Here is a 16,523-nt window from a genome sequence, read left to right as displayed (position 1 = left end):
ATGAGAAAGGCTTATCTGATTTTTCTCGTACAAAATTCGTACGAAAATTTTTGAAGGGACAAGCGGTAACATTTTTCTTCTACAGGTCCAGAACGAAGATTTGCATGGGTGCTCAACCTGTGGCACTCCAGCTCTTACGAGACTACAAGTCCCATCATGCCTCTGCCTTTGGGAGTCATGCTTGTAAGCATCAGCCTTGTAATGGCTCATGGGACTTCCGCAACAGCTGGAGGGCCACAGGTTGAGCACCCATGCAAATCTTCATTCTGGGCCTATACAAGAAAAATGTTGGCATGTGGCCCTTCAAAAATTTTCATTCAGAAGGTCGGAATTGGCTGTCGAAAGTTGTGTGTACACTATCAGAAAATCATACGATCGCTCCTCGGACAAAAATGTTCACCTGATTTTCTCATAGTGTGTACGAGCCTTTAGATACGGTAATATTGTTAAACTGGAACACATGCATTTTCATTAAGTCTGCATTCTATGCACAACATCTGCATTGGATTATTCTGTGAAAATTTTCGGGGGGCCTTAAATTCATTCTCTATGTCCAAAGGCTAATACAAGATATACATTTTTTTATGACCAATAAGAAAGTCAATAAATAAAAGTATTCATTTTTCATTTTAAAAACATTTACTTGCAGTGGAATTGGAACAGCGAGCATTGAAACCACCAGCAGTATTGGTTGCCTGTTTAGAGAAGCAACAATTCCAAGTATGCCAGCTACAATGCCCAGTATAAGACATGTGGAAAAACTCTTGCAAGATTGGATTTCATTCTAATTAAAGCAGAGCTCCGGGCTTTTTTTTTGTGTTTTGTTAGATTGGGATAGGGTTAGAACTTCTGGATGACCAGTGAATACAAAAGCAAGGGCTTTTTTACATCTGCGGCCGATTTTGCCACCCTTCCGAAAAGCAATCCACAGTGGATTGTTTTTCAGAGGCATTTGACAGGAGCCTCAGGAGGTGGTATGTCGCCTTCTCACCCCCTGCATCAACTACTGAAAGCCCGGCAATAACATAAACTACATACAGCTGCAGTATGGTTACAGCATGGCGACATTCACTTGAGTGGGTTGCGCTTGGCGGTGGTAATGCCCGTTGTATACATTTTGCTGTGTCGCACCACGGCAACGCCAGTGTGTACTAACACTAACCTCTGGCAATGTTAACTTGCAACTCTGGAGTTGGGGATAGCAAAACCATGATTTAGCTGCCCGTTTACCACCCCTTGCCCGTCCGTTTTAATAAAGCCTAAAGTAGATTTCCCTGGTGGGGTCAAAGACTGTAATAAAACCTAAGGTTCTAACCCTTTTTTATTCTGTACCACGCTAAAACGCATTGTAAAATTGATGGATAAAAAATAAATAAAAAGGGCAACTCAGGTAAAACAAATAGGGGGTGCATACATCATTGTATTACACAATAAATCCGCAGTGATGACTAAATCTTTCTTAAATTGGCTGAAAATGGTACTGAGTGGATTGATGGAGCTTCTCAACCACAGCTATTAGCAGCCAGGGCCCTGAACAAGACAAGCTGTTCAAACTTTTACTTTAACTCCTCATTCACACTTGTGACGGAGCCGAGCATCGGATTCCATAGGCAAGAACCTGCTTATTTAGAAACATAGGTATGTGAACAGTCAGCCTTTACCTGTGGTCAGGGACAGATTATCAGCTCACAGACTGTGTCCAGGACCAATTACCTAACCGTGGTATATGCGGATACTGGATTTTGCGGATTATGGATTATGTGGCACGCCATCCTGACATTGCAGCTGTTCACTTACACCTAGGTTTCCAGCCGCAGGAATCTGCAGGTCCTTGCAGTAAAAAAAAACGCTGTCCAGGGCAATCATGTGTGTGAAAGAGGTCTAAAAATGCTATAAACTTTAGGCATGAAAGCGGCATAAAGAAAAATGGTTTGCGTTGCCAACGGCAAACAAATAATTTTGTTCAAAAGGGACTGGAAGATAAAAATAAAAAAAAAGGCAAATGGGTTCAGATTCAATGTCATTGGTGATGTTAAAGGAAAAGTACAGCCAAAGTCTATCCGCTGACATCTGCCGATGTCACAGAGCCGGTCCAGGCACTGGCAAGATAGCAAAACTGTGAGGAGTCGGGATTCGCCCACATGCCTGGACCGGCACCCGGCAAGCCACTTAAAGCCTGAGCCAGCCGCTCACGCCCCCTCCACAGCCCAGCTCTCCACTTAGTGAGGAGGTGGCAGAGCAGAGAGCCGTGACTGACATTCAGCAGCTCTCTGCTCCGGAAGCTGTGAGAACCAAGCGATCTGCGGTGTTGGATCGCTCGGTTCCCATTGTTAGAACGAATGGGTGACCGATGCTGCATCCAGCTAGGCAAGTATAAATCTGAAAAAAACCCAAACCCCATACTTCTCTTTTAACAACACAGACAATTCCAAGGCCCCCATAGGACCTGCAGTCTTCCAGCAGCTGATAGTTTCCACATTACTGACTTTCCAGGTCTCATGCTTCACTGAGTCTCAGTAACTTTACCATCTTGACATAGGCAGGGCTTTACTTCCTCGTGTCAGAGCAGAGAAAACCGTGAGCAGCACAGTAGTCTCACTCCAATTTTCCTAAGACTAGCAGTCAGAGGCAGCAGTGCTTTAGATTTCACACTACCAATATGCAACAATGAGGCTGTAGACCAGCCCTTCTCAAGCAGGGTTTTGTAGAACGTTATTGTTCCTTTAGAGGAGGGTGTCCAACCGGTTGCCCGCAGAGCCCTTCTGATGTGGCCCGCAACCTCTGGTATGGTGGGTCAGCAAGCCCAGATCACTGGTTGCCAACCTTCCATTTAAGAGCATCAGAGCTGATGGAGCTGAAGCAAGCGGCTGCATAAGTCATTGCTTCCTCTGTAGCACTGACTCCTGTCCCGGGTGAAGTGCATTTGGTATCACTTCACCTGGGAACCTAACATTCTAAGGATGCCAGCAGAAGCTGAAAGATAAAAGGTCCGTTTATTAAACATTACATTTTTGCAATGAGCATATTATGAATGCAGAAGTTTTAGTGAGCTTTCAGAAAGTGCACCACACCCGCCAGATATAATAGAAGTCTATGGCAAAGCAAATAACATGCAGAAAAGCTGTAAACTGCAGTGTATCTGTGAAAGCAGCCTTGTTGGCAGCTCAGGACAGTAAGGGCTTATTTACATTTGTGATTTGGGGGGGTGGCATTAAAATCCCATAGATAAGATGCGTTTTTACCATACCTCCCCAACCAATTGTGTAGTGTCAGAGTTCGCTAAGGTGACCTGCCCCATGCTTCAGGGATCCAGTGCAGCTTCCCTGTCACATTCTGTTTTACACTTGGAAAAGAGGGGCAGCATATACAGAAACTGATCCTCTCCATTTTCCTCCTGCAACCGCTGTAAGCCGGCGGGAGGGAGAGGAGGAGAAGCCGGATTTCAGGAGCAAAATCTTCATTATGCTATTAAAATTATAAAAAATTAAATTCTAAACCATTTCATTTTATTGTGGCTTGTGATCACTTAAGTGGCCCTCACGCTTCAAAAGGTTGAGTACCCCTGCTTTGGAGGTTGTTAGGCCAAGTTCACACTTATGTAAATTGGATATGGGTTTCTCCGCATCCAATTCACAAGACAAGAGAGTGTGACCGATGTTCTGGCAGATAGTGTCCTGCCATCATATAGTGTCCGCCCCGTACTGCGCATGCGCAGTACGGAGCAGAAGAAGCTTCGGAAAAACTCGGAAGATGAATGGCGCCTGCGCCGTGAGTGGAGGTGGTAGCCCCACCATCCAAGCGGACATAGGGTTGGGAAAATTAGAGGGCCCCTAGCGGGCTCGCTTCGCTCGTCACGCTTTGGGCTCGGCCTCGCTGCGTCGGCTCTTTTATATTCCAACTCTATGTCCACTTGTATGGTGGGGAAAGAACCAGGATTCGCGCCGCAGGCGCCGTTCATCTTCGGGTATTTTCAAAATCTGTGTGTGTGCAGTACACAGCGGACACTATCCGATGGGGGACAGTATAGGATAGGATACCGGCTCGCAATGGAGCCAGTTTACACAGCTCCAGGGTGGCAGCGGAGAACCCAGCAGAAAGGTCCTGTGCGTCTCTGGCTCTGTTTTAGGCAAAAACTTAAGACCTGATTCGTCCCCTAAAAAAGTCGAACAGAAGCGCATCGGACCCCCTGCCGTGAGCCGCTCCATACATAGTGTGTACCCAGGCTTAGAAATTGCAATATTTGCCTCTCAAATAAATTCCCACTGACACCAATGATCATTTAGGTGTAAAGGGTGGATTCTTTTTAGTGATCACAGATGTAAGGAACAATCTTTGCCTTGACCATCACACCAAAAGTACTATGAGCTGCAAGTATAGTAATTATTAACAGGGGTTTCCAGAAAGCTGAAAGTTATTTTTTGGGGTTCTTCCATTATAGAAAGGTCAGGAAAGGCTGCTCTAAGCACAGAACTGCCTTGGCACCCAAGGCACAGTTTTAAATAGACATTTCTGCTCAATACAGATTTTTTTTTCTTCTCCATCTGAAAGGTCATAGATTGCTCCGTGGTTTACACGAACATGTGCGGAAGGGCTGATTTCGATTCCGCTGTTCATGGAGTTTTAAAGTCTCGACAGTTCTGAGCGCAGCACAGCGTAGGAGATAACTGTCAGATTTCGAACTGCTCGATGTTCTCCGTAAGAAATGTTTTGCAGCCTTATGCAAGACATATTTCAAAATGAGGCTAATAGTAAACAGTACGGGTATACACAATGACATCCCTCCTACGGCTTCCTGTCTAGCCCTCCAACAAGCAGCCCTCTCTCCCCCTCTCCTCTCTTGTTTTCAGATGTTTGGCCTGGAGATTCTCTCCAGGAAGTTGGTGTTCCTTCCCCTCTAGAGAGAGCCAAAGAGAAGGGGGGTGAGCGAGGAATGGGAAGACAGAAACCGAGAAGAGAGAGTGGGAGAGACTGAAGGGGAAAGTGAACTGGACGATTACCGTAGAGGAGTAAAGCAGACACCAAGATATGGCCATCTGCAACGTGCTGGAGCCCAATCCATCTTTACCTACAGTAAATGTAAATCTACGACTTCCAGATCGGCCAGGAAAATCCATCCAATTATTTCCCAAGCAGGCTTGATCAGGAAGCACCCGAGAAGATAAAGGACCAGTGGGCATTCTTTTATGTCTGGGGGCACCATAAAGAAGAGATGACAAAGTTCAATAAAACTGGTGAAAATTAAAGTATAACTAAAAAGGCAAAACTTTTTTTTGGGGGGGGGTTTTGGATAGAGTGGAGATGGATTAGAACATCCTCTATTTGTCCCGTTTACCATTATCATGGATAGTGAAAGTAAAAGAAAAATACCAAAATTTGGGTTGTCCACAGAAAATAGAGGGGAAATCCTCCAATTGGGACATGGGCATCGTCCTGGAATTCCCTTAATTTGTAGGACTGACAGAGATTATAACCCTCCCTTACTCTCTACAAAGTGAAAAATAAAACCTTTTGCCTATAGTTCTACTTTAACCGCTTGCCGACCAGCCGCGGCAGTTTACTGCTGCAGAATGCACGGCTGGGCGAAAAGACGTTGCCTTACGTCGCTTTGCTTTTTGTCCACTAGGGGCGCACGCGCCCACAGCATGTACCCGGCAGGCGCGATGACCGCCGGGCTCCCACAATCGCTCGTGCGAGAACCGGGATCCGTGTATGTAAACACACAGAGCCTGTTTCTTTCAGGGGAGGAGACAGATCGTGTTCATACATAGTATGAACACCAATCTCTCTTCCTCTAGACAGTCCCATCCCCCCACAGTTAGAATAGCGAACACAGTTAACCTCTTGATCACCCCCTTGTGTTAACCCCTTCCCTGCCAGTGACATTTACACAGTAATCAGTGCATTTTTATAGCACTGATCGCTGCATAACGGTCAGCAGTTTTCAAAAATGTGTCAAAAGTGTCTGATATAGCCGCCATAATATCGCATTTCTGATAAAAATTGCAGATCGTTGCCATTACTAGTAAATGGATAATAAAAATGCCATAAATCTATCCGCTATTTTGTAGACGCTATAACTTTTGCTCAAACCAATCAATATGCGCTTACTGCACTTTTTTTTTTTACCAAAAATACGTAGAAGAATACATATCGGCCTAAACTGAGGAAAACTATTTTTTTTTGATAAAAAATGTGGGATATTTGTTATAGTAAAAAGTAAAAGATAGTGGGGGTTATTTACGAAGGGTAAATCCACTTTTCACTGCAAGTGCACTTGAAATTGCACTGAAAGTGCACTTGGAAGTGCAGTTGCTCTAAATCTAAGGGGTAGATCTGAAACGAGGGGAAGCTCTGCTGATTTTATCATCCAATCATGTGCAAGCTAAAATGTTTTTTATTTTCCTTGCATATCCCCCTCGGATCTACAGTGCCTTTACTTCCAAGTGCACTTGCAGTGCAAAGTGGATTTGCCTTTAGTAAATAACCTCCATTGTGTTTTTTTCAAAATTATCGCTCTTTTGTTTATAGCGCAAAAAATAAAATACGCAGAGGCGATCAAATACCCCCAAAAGAAAGCTCTATTTGTGGGGGGGGGGGGGGGGGGGAAATGTCGTCAATTATGTTTGGGTACAGTGTCGCACGACCGTGCAATTGTTAAAGCGACGCAGTGCCGAATCGAAAAAAATGACCTGGTCATTGAGAAGTCAAATAATCCGGGGCTGAAGCAGTTAAGAATACAATCTTAATGTAACATGTCAAACAATTTGATTCCTCAAGCTGCAAAAGAACATAAAGTATATGTCCAGCCATTTTTTTTTTTTGTTCTGGATAGATCCACCGACGCAACATTAGTGGGGGAAATCTCTCTTAAGGGGTCCTATATAGTAGCAAAACCTGAGAAGGGTTATAGTCTTTCCCAACTCTATTCAAAGCTAAACAGAAAAAAAGATCTGGCCGGATTTTAAAGTGGACGTTCACTTCCGAGTGACTTATGGACTCTCCACCCTCCTTCCTTCCATTATGCTACCCTTATTTAAATACATTTTAGCTAGCCCAGTCCCCAATCTCGCCTTTTTTAAGAAGAATGTGTGTGTCCCTGTGCCGCAGTCTCCTGGGAACCATCCATAGCAACCATGGGCAGTAGAAATGTTCATACATGAGCAACACACTAAAACAAAAAAGGCAGCTATGGAATACCTCCCTCTTCCATCATGGTTTTATATCTAGGGATATCAGACAATGCAAAAATCAGGGGGTAGCCTTTACGGGGGGGGGTTCTAAAGTCTCAAGGTTTTTTTTAGCTTCATGCCTTCTATTCATGAAGGTATAAAACCTTTTCTGTGCAGCCCCTCCTAATACCTACCTGAGCCAAATCACGATCCAGCAATGTGCAAGAGAACCTTGGCTCTGTGGGTACTCTCCCTCCCGCCATTGGCTCCTACTGCTGTCAATCACAGCCAGTCAGCTAATGAAGAGAAAGAGGTTATGGGGCCGAGCTGTGGCTCTGTGTATGAATGGACACGCAGAACAGCGCCTTGGAGTCAGCCTATTTGGGTGCCCCCTTAGCAAGCAGTTGGCTCTTGGGCAACTTGGCAGGAGGAAAAGGCCAGGAGTGCCGACGAGGGACCCGAGAAGAGGAGGATCGGGGCTGCTCTGTGCAAAACCACTGCACAGAGCAGGTAAGTATAATATGTTTGTTTGTGTTTGTTTTTTAACTTGCCTTTAATATTACTTTAATTCTCACTACTTGTTCTTAAAAGTCATGCCTTAAAGAAGAGGGCCATGGTTTGATAGATGCGGATATAAGAAAATGGGCGATTTCATATATCTTGTGGAATTCCATTAGTGGGTTATCTGCTCCTGGATCTGCAAACCTGCTGTGGATATTATGAGCAGTAACTACACTCCCTGTTGGGTTTTAATTAAAAATAAAATAAAAAATGTTACTACTGTGGGGAACTTAACAGGCGGAGCATGAACATGCAAATGTAGGCAAGATTGACCAACATTCCAAGGTGGACTAGAACAAGCAGATCCCACGGTTGGGGTATCTGGGGCAGCTTTCTCAGCCTTTTAAACACAGAAAAACCCTTGAAATAATTTTCCAGCCTCAAGCCTAGTACACACAACGAGATTATCAGATGAATGATCATTGTTTTTTTTTTTGCACGTTAGTCTCCATGTCGAAAACAAATAGGTTACTAAAGTACGAAAATTCTTGTATGACAGAATAAAATCTCGGAAGTAATGGGATGTTTTTGTATTGCATTTTTGGATGAAAATTGTACTGATTAAACGAAAATCATACAATCTGGTATCGCACAAGAACAGTTTTCACGTTTGCCCCCTCGGAAAATTTCGGACGAAAGCTGTGTACGAATGGTCAGATTATCGTACGATTTTCTGATTGTGTGTGCATGCCTTTAGCGAACCCCTGCTAAACATGACTGACTACAACTCATGGTACATTAGTGTGATGTTCACTGGGAAGAATGCTGCTTACACTCGTGATCATCGGGAAGGATAACCCCTTACAGATACCGTAACTAAAAAAGATCAATGGTGTCAGTGGGAACTTATCTGAGAGGCAGAAATTGCTCATTAGTCAAGGAACCTCTGGAGTAACCCTGGTTGAGAAACCATGGTCTAGGACAACGATTCTCAACCAGGGTTCCTCCAGAGGTTGCTAGGGGTTCCTTCAGCATTGGGCCATTTCTACCTCTCAGATAAGTTCCCACTGATACCATTGATCTTTTTAGCTATCTGTAAGGAGTTAATTCTTCCCAATGACCACATATGTAAGGACCATTCTTCCCACTGACCATTACACTAAATTTATCATGAGTTGTAGATTTTTCATTTTTAGCAGGGGTTCCCCAAGACTGGAGAACTATTTCAAGGGTTCCTCTGTGTTGAAAAGGTTGAGAAAGGCTGGTCTAGGACATAGAAGAAGCCAGTGGCAGTTCACCGGACTCCACTTATATGTAAATATAAAAGGTTTAAGAAGAGACCTGCAGTGACAAACCATCCGCAAGATGTACTGGCACTATGTAAACTTTACAATGCCAAATTCAGATTGACAGCTGTTGGTGACTAATCAGAAGCCATAATCACTGAGCACATATTTTCTTTCTTATCAGGCACAACCACTGTTTAAAGCGGAACTCCAAGTAAAACTTTTCTAGTTTTGGGTAGAAGGGATGGTCAGAACCTTTCAGGTTCTTATTGCATTCTTTACCCCATTGTGAAAATGCTACCATCCAGCCTGGTGATTGGTTATCAGTTTCTACAGATGTCACTGTTGAAGGAAACCTCCCATTGGGCACACTGATCTGGCGATGAGCATGAACGAAGTGGATTTCCCCTCACTTTTGGAAGATATAAGATTTAGGAAGGGAGGGGAAACTTGCCCCATGAGGACACAGACAGCAATAAAAACCTAACAGAGGTTCTAAAACCACCTAAATTTGTGGCTGCACATAAGTCGAAGGAGATCAGCAGCACTAAAATGCATAAAAAAAAATGGTAATAGTTTATAACACACAGTGCTTTAGTAAAGTGTAATCCAGTTAGGGCTTAGATCTACTTTAATGTACTTTTATGCACTACAAGCTGTCAGTTGGGTATATTGTTGTTTCCTGCCTTTATTAGGCAGAGCCAGCTGCCCCTCAGGCAAATGTGTGGCTCCCAAGTCGGGATCCTTTCAGCGTTTGGATCGGCTGAGTGACAACATGTGACAGTGGACTTTAGCCAGCTGTTGGTTTAATCCGGGTCATAGGAGTGCAGAACTAAGTGCTCTCCTGTGATCCACAGGAGAAGTAGGACCTAAAGAGCTTTGGCTCTACTTCTCCCTTAATAACCAACACAACAATAGTGGCAAGAGAGGCTCAGAAGCAGGCACCCATAGTTAGTCACCTGCCACATCTGCAAGCTTAAAAAGGAGAAGTCCAACCTGAGCCCATTTGGCTGGGCTTCTCCTCCTATGGGTCACAGGAGTGCAATTTGTTTTGCACTCCTGTGACCAGTTTTTAGTAGAGAGCGGTCTGAAGTTCTCCCTCCGCTGACGTAACTGGAATCAGTCCAGGCACTACGTTATCACGACAATAAAGTCTGGATCCGCCAGGTGCCTGGACTGATGCCTGTCTCAGCCTCTCAGCGAGCCGCTGAGAGACTGAGACAGCCGCTCCGCCCCCTCCACAGCTCAGCGCTCCAGTGAGCATGGAGGAGCATGGCCCAGGCCTGAAAACCAGACTGAAGGACCAGGCCTCAGGCCTGAAAACTAGGTCAAGGCACCAGGCCTGAAAACCAGAGCAAGGGTCCAGACAGACATACAAAATAAATCAAAGTACAAAACACAGACCGGAAAAAAAAAAAAAAAAATCAGACCAAGTGACCAGACCCAGAATAGAAAACCAAACCAAGTAACCAGACAGACCAGAAAACTAGGCTGAGGGACCAGACCTCAAAACCAGACCAAGTGACCAGACCCAGACTAGAAAACCAAACCAAGTAACCAGACACAGAACCAGAAAACTAGGCTGAGGGACCAGACCTGAAAAACCAGACCAAGTGACCAGACCCAGACTAGAAAACCAGGCCGAGGGACCAGACCCAGACCTGAAAACCAGACTCACACATACAAAACCCGTTCAAGGGATGAAACACAGACCTGAAAACCAGACGGAGTCACCAGACACAGACTTATAAGCTAGACCAAGGGACCAAACACAAGCCTGAAAACCAGACAGAGGGAGTTAACACAGCCTTGAAAACCAGACAACTTCCAACCACCATTTCTACAGAATTTTACACTTCAACTTGAGTCTGTAGGTGTAAGGCAACTCCGGCAGTTCCTATTTAAAGTTATGTTGAAAAATCCTGCTGGGCATGTTTACCTAGTAGACGGTGTGAAAGCAGAAATACGTAATAGAAAAAGAATTACAAGTTCCACAGCTCAGAGAAAAGTCCTGATCTTTGCGTTACACAGTTTCATGTTCAAGTCAAACAAGGCAAAGAATATTAGCACACTACAGCAATCCACCCAGCTCAGTCATCTACAGTTATTGTAAGAACTCACAAGCCGCTCTCACTTCCCTTCTCTCTTTGGTCTCCGTTTCCGCTGTGCCCCCACCTCCTCCCACCAACCCAGCCCAGACACTGTGTACTACACCCCCCCTTCTCTGGCTGACCTCACACTTCCTGGCGTGACTACCAGCTGTGCCCGGCAAAATGCCGCTTCCTGTCACTAGTACTCACGGGGAGACAATTCAGACTCTCACTTCCTGAAACCTTTGCAGCTCCTTTCTTGGTGTTTATTAACATAAACATGCAATGTAAACTCGAGTAATCTTGCTGGTAGAGTAAAGGTTACACAGTAGGTGACAGAGTTAGGCCTACTGGTGGGCCTGTGGCGGTGTTTCCTAGAAATACATGACACTGAACCGATTCAAACTGACGTGAAATTCTACAAATTCTGCCCTCGAGACACCTCACGTGCTAACAGCAGACAGGTGACGGAAAAGAAAAAAAAAATACTTCTAAGTATGTCGACGTCATCAGCTACAAAAATAGTATTCTACACATACAGAACACTAGAAGTACTAAACGCTGCTGTGGGATCTTGTCCTATGTCTGCAATCAGGAGATCACTATACATTATAAACCGATCAGCCACTTTATGTCCACTCATAGTTAAAGTGAATAACACGGATTACCCCGTTACGCCATCTGAAAGTCAGTGGGATATATTAGGAAGCAAGTAAACATGTCCCTGAAGTTGATGTGCTGAAACCAGAAAAATGGCCATCGCAGTTTATTTATGGGGCTGCGTAGCCACAAAAGGTCAGGGTGCCCATGCTGATCCATGTCCAGTAGTGCCTATAAATGGGTACATGAGCATCAGTACTGGACCAAGAAGCAATGGAAGAAAGTGGCCTGGTCTGATTAATCCCATTTTCTTTTACATCATGTGGATGGCCGGGGTGTGTGTGCGTCGCTTACCTGGGGAAGAGATGGCACCAGGATGCAGTATGCGAAGAAGGTAAGCCAACAGAGGCAGTGTAATGCTCTGGGCAATGTTGTGCTGAGAAATATTGGGTCCTGCCATTCGTGTGAATGTTACTTGACACATACCACCTACCAACGTTGGTGCTGTCCAAGTACACCCCTTCATGGAAACCGTATTATCTGATGGCAGTGGCCTGTTCCAGCAGGATAATGCATGGGACACCCAAAAAATGGTTTAAGAATAGTTTGAGGAGCTGACTTAGCATCCAAATTCTCCAGATCTCAATCCAATTGAGCATCTGTGGGATGTGCTGGAAAAACAAGCATTTTACAGGACTTAAGCAGTTCTTCAGCCCCCCCCCCCCCCCCCCCAAAATAAAAAAAAGTTAGCAGCTACAAATATTGTAGCTGCTGAAAGGACACTTATCCGATCTGTCCAAGCATCCAGCATTGTCCTCAACTGGGCCAGTTCTTCGAGTCCCTGGTGTTGCCATGCCAACTGTGGGAAGCCGGGTTCGACTCCTTGTAGCCTCAAGCCACAGCACATTTGGGGGCCACACTGTGCTGTGTGAATAATCACACAGCGTTCTGGGACCTGTAACGTGTCTCCAGAGACTGCGAGCAGAGAGAGAAGGAGGTGAACTTCCACTCAGATCACCTAGGCGATCCGGGTGGAAGTGGGAGCGGGTACCTGTCAAAAGCAGGTACCTGGTCTCCCCCAAGAAAGAAAAATATGCAAAAATGTAAGGGGAAGGGGGGTGAGGAAGCAGAAAAGCGGAACTTAACCCAAAAGGGGAAGTTACGCTTTTCTGCTTCCTCCCCCCTTCCCCTTAAATTTTTACATATTTTCTGCTACTAATGGCTTGGTGCCAGATACCACTGGCACTGCTTAAAAAATAATGTAAAATAAAAATGTTCATTTAAAATAAGACCCCTTTCACACGGGGCAGACTCAGTCTTGACCATCCCCTGCTAATCAGAGCCGATCGGGTGGATCTGCGACAGGTCCATGTCTGCTCAGTTTCTGCAGAGCAGGTATGGACAGAGCCCTCTGCTCTATGGGTGGCAGGCGTCTGTTTATACCAGACTGCCCTCAAATCCATGTAGATGGAGGAGGACAGATCCCCTTCTGGTCCACTAGGAAAAAAAAAAACAGATCGGGTTGGAGGTAGGCAGGTGCAATAGAACTCAGTTTACACCCACCAGTCCATAGGGACAAAGGTACCATCCAACAGGCGGACTCGGTCAGAACGGTTGTGTGAATGGGGGCTAAAAGGTCCAAGGGAGAGGTGTGTGAAGGGATCTATACTCCATATTTCAGAGGGTCTACACAACAGCGCTGCATTACCAGTTTATTTTATTGGGAGCATTTATCATCCATGTGAGTGTATTTTACAGTTTTTACTTAATAAACTAAACACAGGGAACACTATGGTTGTTTGTGTTTACTTACTAAACAAGGAGAGCACTATGGTTGTTTCTGTTTCTTTTTGAGCTGGATATAGAATATATCTCTACTAGCTGAACTAGCTAGTTGGTGCATGAGGCTGACCTTTGTAACAGAATTGATACAGGCCGATTTGGTGGAGCACTGACACTTACTGGAGTTCTGCCGTTCATACATATTTGACTTTTGTAGCGGAGGTCTATAATGGAGGTGAGCAGACACCTTGGAGGGGTGGTGGAGGCTTTTCCCTGGGATCACACCTGCTCTTGCACTCTTAAGATCTGAATGTTAAATGGACCAAGTGCTGCTTTCCCATAGGGTGGTGCACATATATAGTCATATAATAAAATACATGAACACAGATGAAAGGCAGGAATTGATATTTCTAATGTTGAATTCATTTTTCGCTTTATTGGTTTGAATGCACAGGATTTCGTTTTACATATATTTATTTTCACTGAGTGCGTGCAGCTGGTGAATAGAGACTGTTGCACAAAATATTTGATTTAAATTATAGTGGCGTCCATGCCTCGAAGGTTTGGGGCTGTTTTCATGGAAAAAAAAAAGGACCTACTAAATATTAGGTGGGTAGTCATAAGGTTATGGCTGATCATTGTAGACATCCAGCACTGTGTGATCCTGTCCTATAATCTGCAGTCGGAAGGTCGCTGTACATTATATAGACAGCATTTTGCGATCATGTCCTGACAGCCCTCCACCCGTATTTGGAAAGCAGCAATGACTCGGGCAACGTGCAGTAAGCAGGTCCTTGTCCTCCATCCTGGCCCACACACGCTCACACACCAGGACACAGAAAACAGAGAAATTTCCATGTTCGCCACATGTGTGGGGTTTTACTACAAGGACTGTGACTCTATATTTAGGTATAAACACGAACCACACTCCAAAAACAGATCCTTGTGCTTCCAATTAACACGTCCAGAGGGAAGAAGATGTACACTGTAACTCATTCTGTGCCGCTAGGGCCAGAGACCAGTCAGCAGAGACGTCTCTCCGTCACCACCCGCTATGAAAACACATTCCTTTTGGCCACTGTTTAAAAAAAGGACAATTTCAATCAACAATGCAGAAATGAAAAAAACCTCCGGACCAAAAGAAAAAAAAAAAAAAAAGACATCAGAATTTGGTTTTAAAATGTGAAAGCTGAACTCCAAACACCAAAAAATGTTCCTCGATAGCTACAAATATAAATCTATTTTGTGTGCACCAGATGTCTTTGTAAACTTAGCAGTGATATTATTACTATGCTGCACATAGCCTGAGCAGAGCGGTGGGAGGGGCCCAGTATATCTCACCCACTACAGGCTGCCTACAGAACTACAGGAGTGGGCGGAGACGAGACCAGTCACCTTGCACAAGGAGTGAGGGCAGCAGTGATAGGTCTTTATTACAGGAAGCTGCTGCACAGAGGCAAAGTTTCACACTGCATTACTGCACAGATCTGGAAGAAACACACAAAGCTCACCAAGATTCAAGTAAAAAACACACATGCCACTTGTAATTGGACAATATTTGCTTTAGGCTGGGTTCACACTTGTATGACAAACGCTCCGACTTTGGGAGTTCATGTCGCATAATGCGTGAAAATCAAGGTTTCCCTATGAGAGCAGTCTTAACTGGTCCGACACAAGTTGGTCCGACTTTGAAAATGCACTACTTAGGTCTGACTTCAGCCCATTGAATATCATTGAAGGAGTCAGATCAAAGTAGGATCCTTGTCCTAACCATCCAACATGTGACATCCAACATGGTGATTACAGCAGCAGTTAAAGGAATTTATGTCACACTGGGATTGTTTTGATTGGTCAAAGGACAAGGACTATCTTGAAGTTGGAGCAAAATCTTATCTTGTTCATTCAAGTAGGACCCATGTAGGAGTAGTAGGAGCTAAAATTCAGTGCAGTAACTGATAGGCCACAAATATTTGTGGCCTAATTTATAAAGAAGAGCAGATATTGCTATCCACTCTCCATTATGAACCACTGTAGTCTTCACCCTCCACTGTAGCCACAAATACGGTTGTCTGACTACTAAAGAGAGATATAGATATATATAGAGATATATATATATATATATATATATATATATATATATATATATATACACACACATATACACACACACACATACATATATACATACATACATACATACATACATACATACACACACACCAGCCACTTTATTAGGTACACCTGTCCAATTGCTTGGTAAAACAAATGGCTAATCAGCCAATCACAAGGCAGCAACTCAATGCATTTAGGCATCCAGACCTCGGCTTGCTGAAGTTCAAACTGAGCATCAGAATGGGGAAGAAAGAGGATTTAAGTGGCTTTGAACATGGCATGGTTGTTGGTGCATGATGGGCTGGTTTGAGTATTTCAAAAACTGCTGATCTACTGGGATTTTCACACACAATCATTTCTAGGGTTTACAGAGAAAGGTCCAAAAAAAAAAAGAGAAAATATCCAGTGAGCGGCAGTTGTCTGGACAAAAATGCCTTGTTGATGTCAGAACAGAATGGGCAGACTGGTTTAGGATGATAAAAAAAAAGGCAGCAGTAACTCAAATAACCACTCTTTATAACCAAGGTATGCAGAATACCATCTCTAAAACGCACAACACATTGAACCTTGAAGCAGATGGGCTACAGTAGCAGAAGACCACTCCTTTCAGCTAAGAACAGGAAACGGAGGCTACAATTCACACTGACTTACCAAAATTGGACAATATGTGGTAGGGTCAGAATTTGGTGTAAACAACATGAAAGTATGGATCCATCCGGTCTTGTATCAATGGTTCAGACTGGTGGTGGAGTAATGGTGTGGAGGATATTTTCTTGGCACACTTTGGGTCCCTTAGTACCAATTGAGCATCATTTAACTGCCACGGCCTAAGTGAGTATCGTTGCTGACCATGTCCATCCCTTTATGACTACAGCGTACCCATCTTCTGATGGCTCCTTCCAGCAGGATAATGCACCATGTCACAAAGCTCAAATCATCTCATCACTGGTTTCTTGAACAGGACAATGAGGTCACTGTACTCC

The 16,523-nt window shown here is 44.3% G+C and overlaps 1 protein-coding gene across 4 annotated transcripts in view; it reads right to left on the bottom strand.

Moving 5' to 3' along the window:
• Positions 1 to 16,523, bottom strand: part of RARA (retinoic acid receptor alpha) — a 254,848-nt gene that overhangs the window by 217,815 nt on the left and 20,510 nt on the right. The window contains exon 1 of one of the 4 annotated variants that reach the window (XM_077459840.1): positions 11,078 to 11,164. The exons of the other annotated variants lie outside the window; for them this stretch is intronic. The gene's annotated coding sequence lies outside the window, so the exon portion shown is untranslated. Of the gene's footprint in view, positions 1 to 11,077; positions 11,165 to 16,523 lie in introns of those variants that run through there. 4 annotated transcript variants of the gene reach the window in all.

This window comes from Lithobates pipiens, unplaced genomic scaffold, assembly GCF_037356315.1.
Source record: "Lithobates pipiens isolate NorthernLeopardFrog02 unplaced genomic scaffold, aLitPip1_a1.2 Scaffold_28, whole genome shotgun sequence".
Taxonomy (NCBI): domain Eukaryota; kingdom Metazoa; phylum Chordata; class Amphibia; order Anura; family Ranidae; genus Lithobates; species Lithobates pipiens.
Note: the sequence above shows the minus strand (reverse complement) of the source record. Positions and strands in the feature narration are given on the sequence as shown.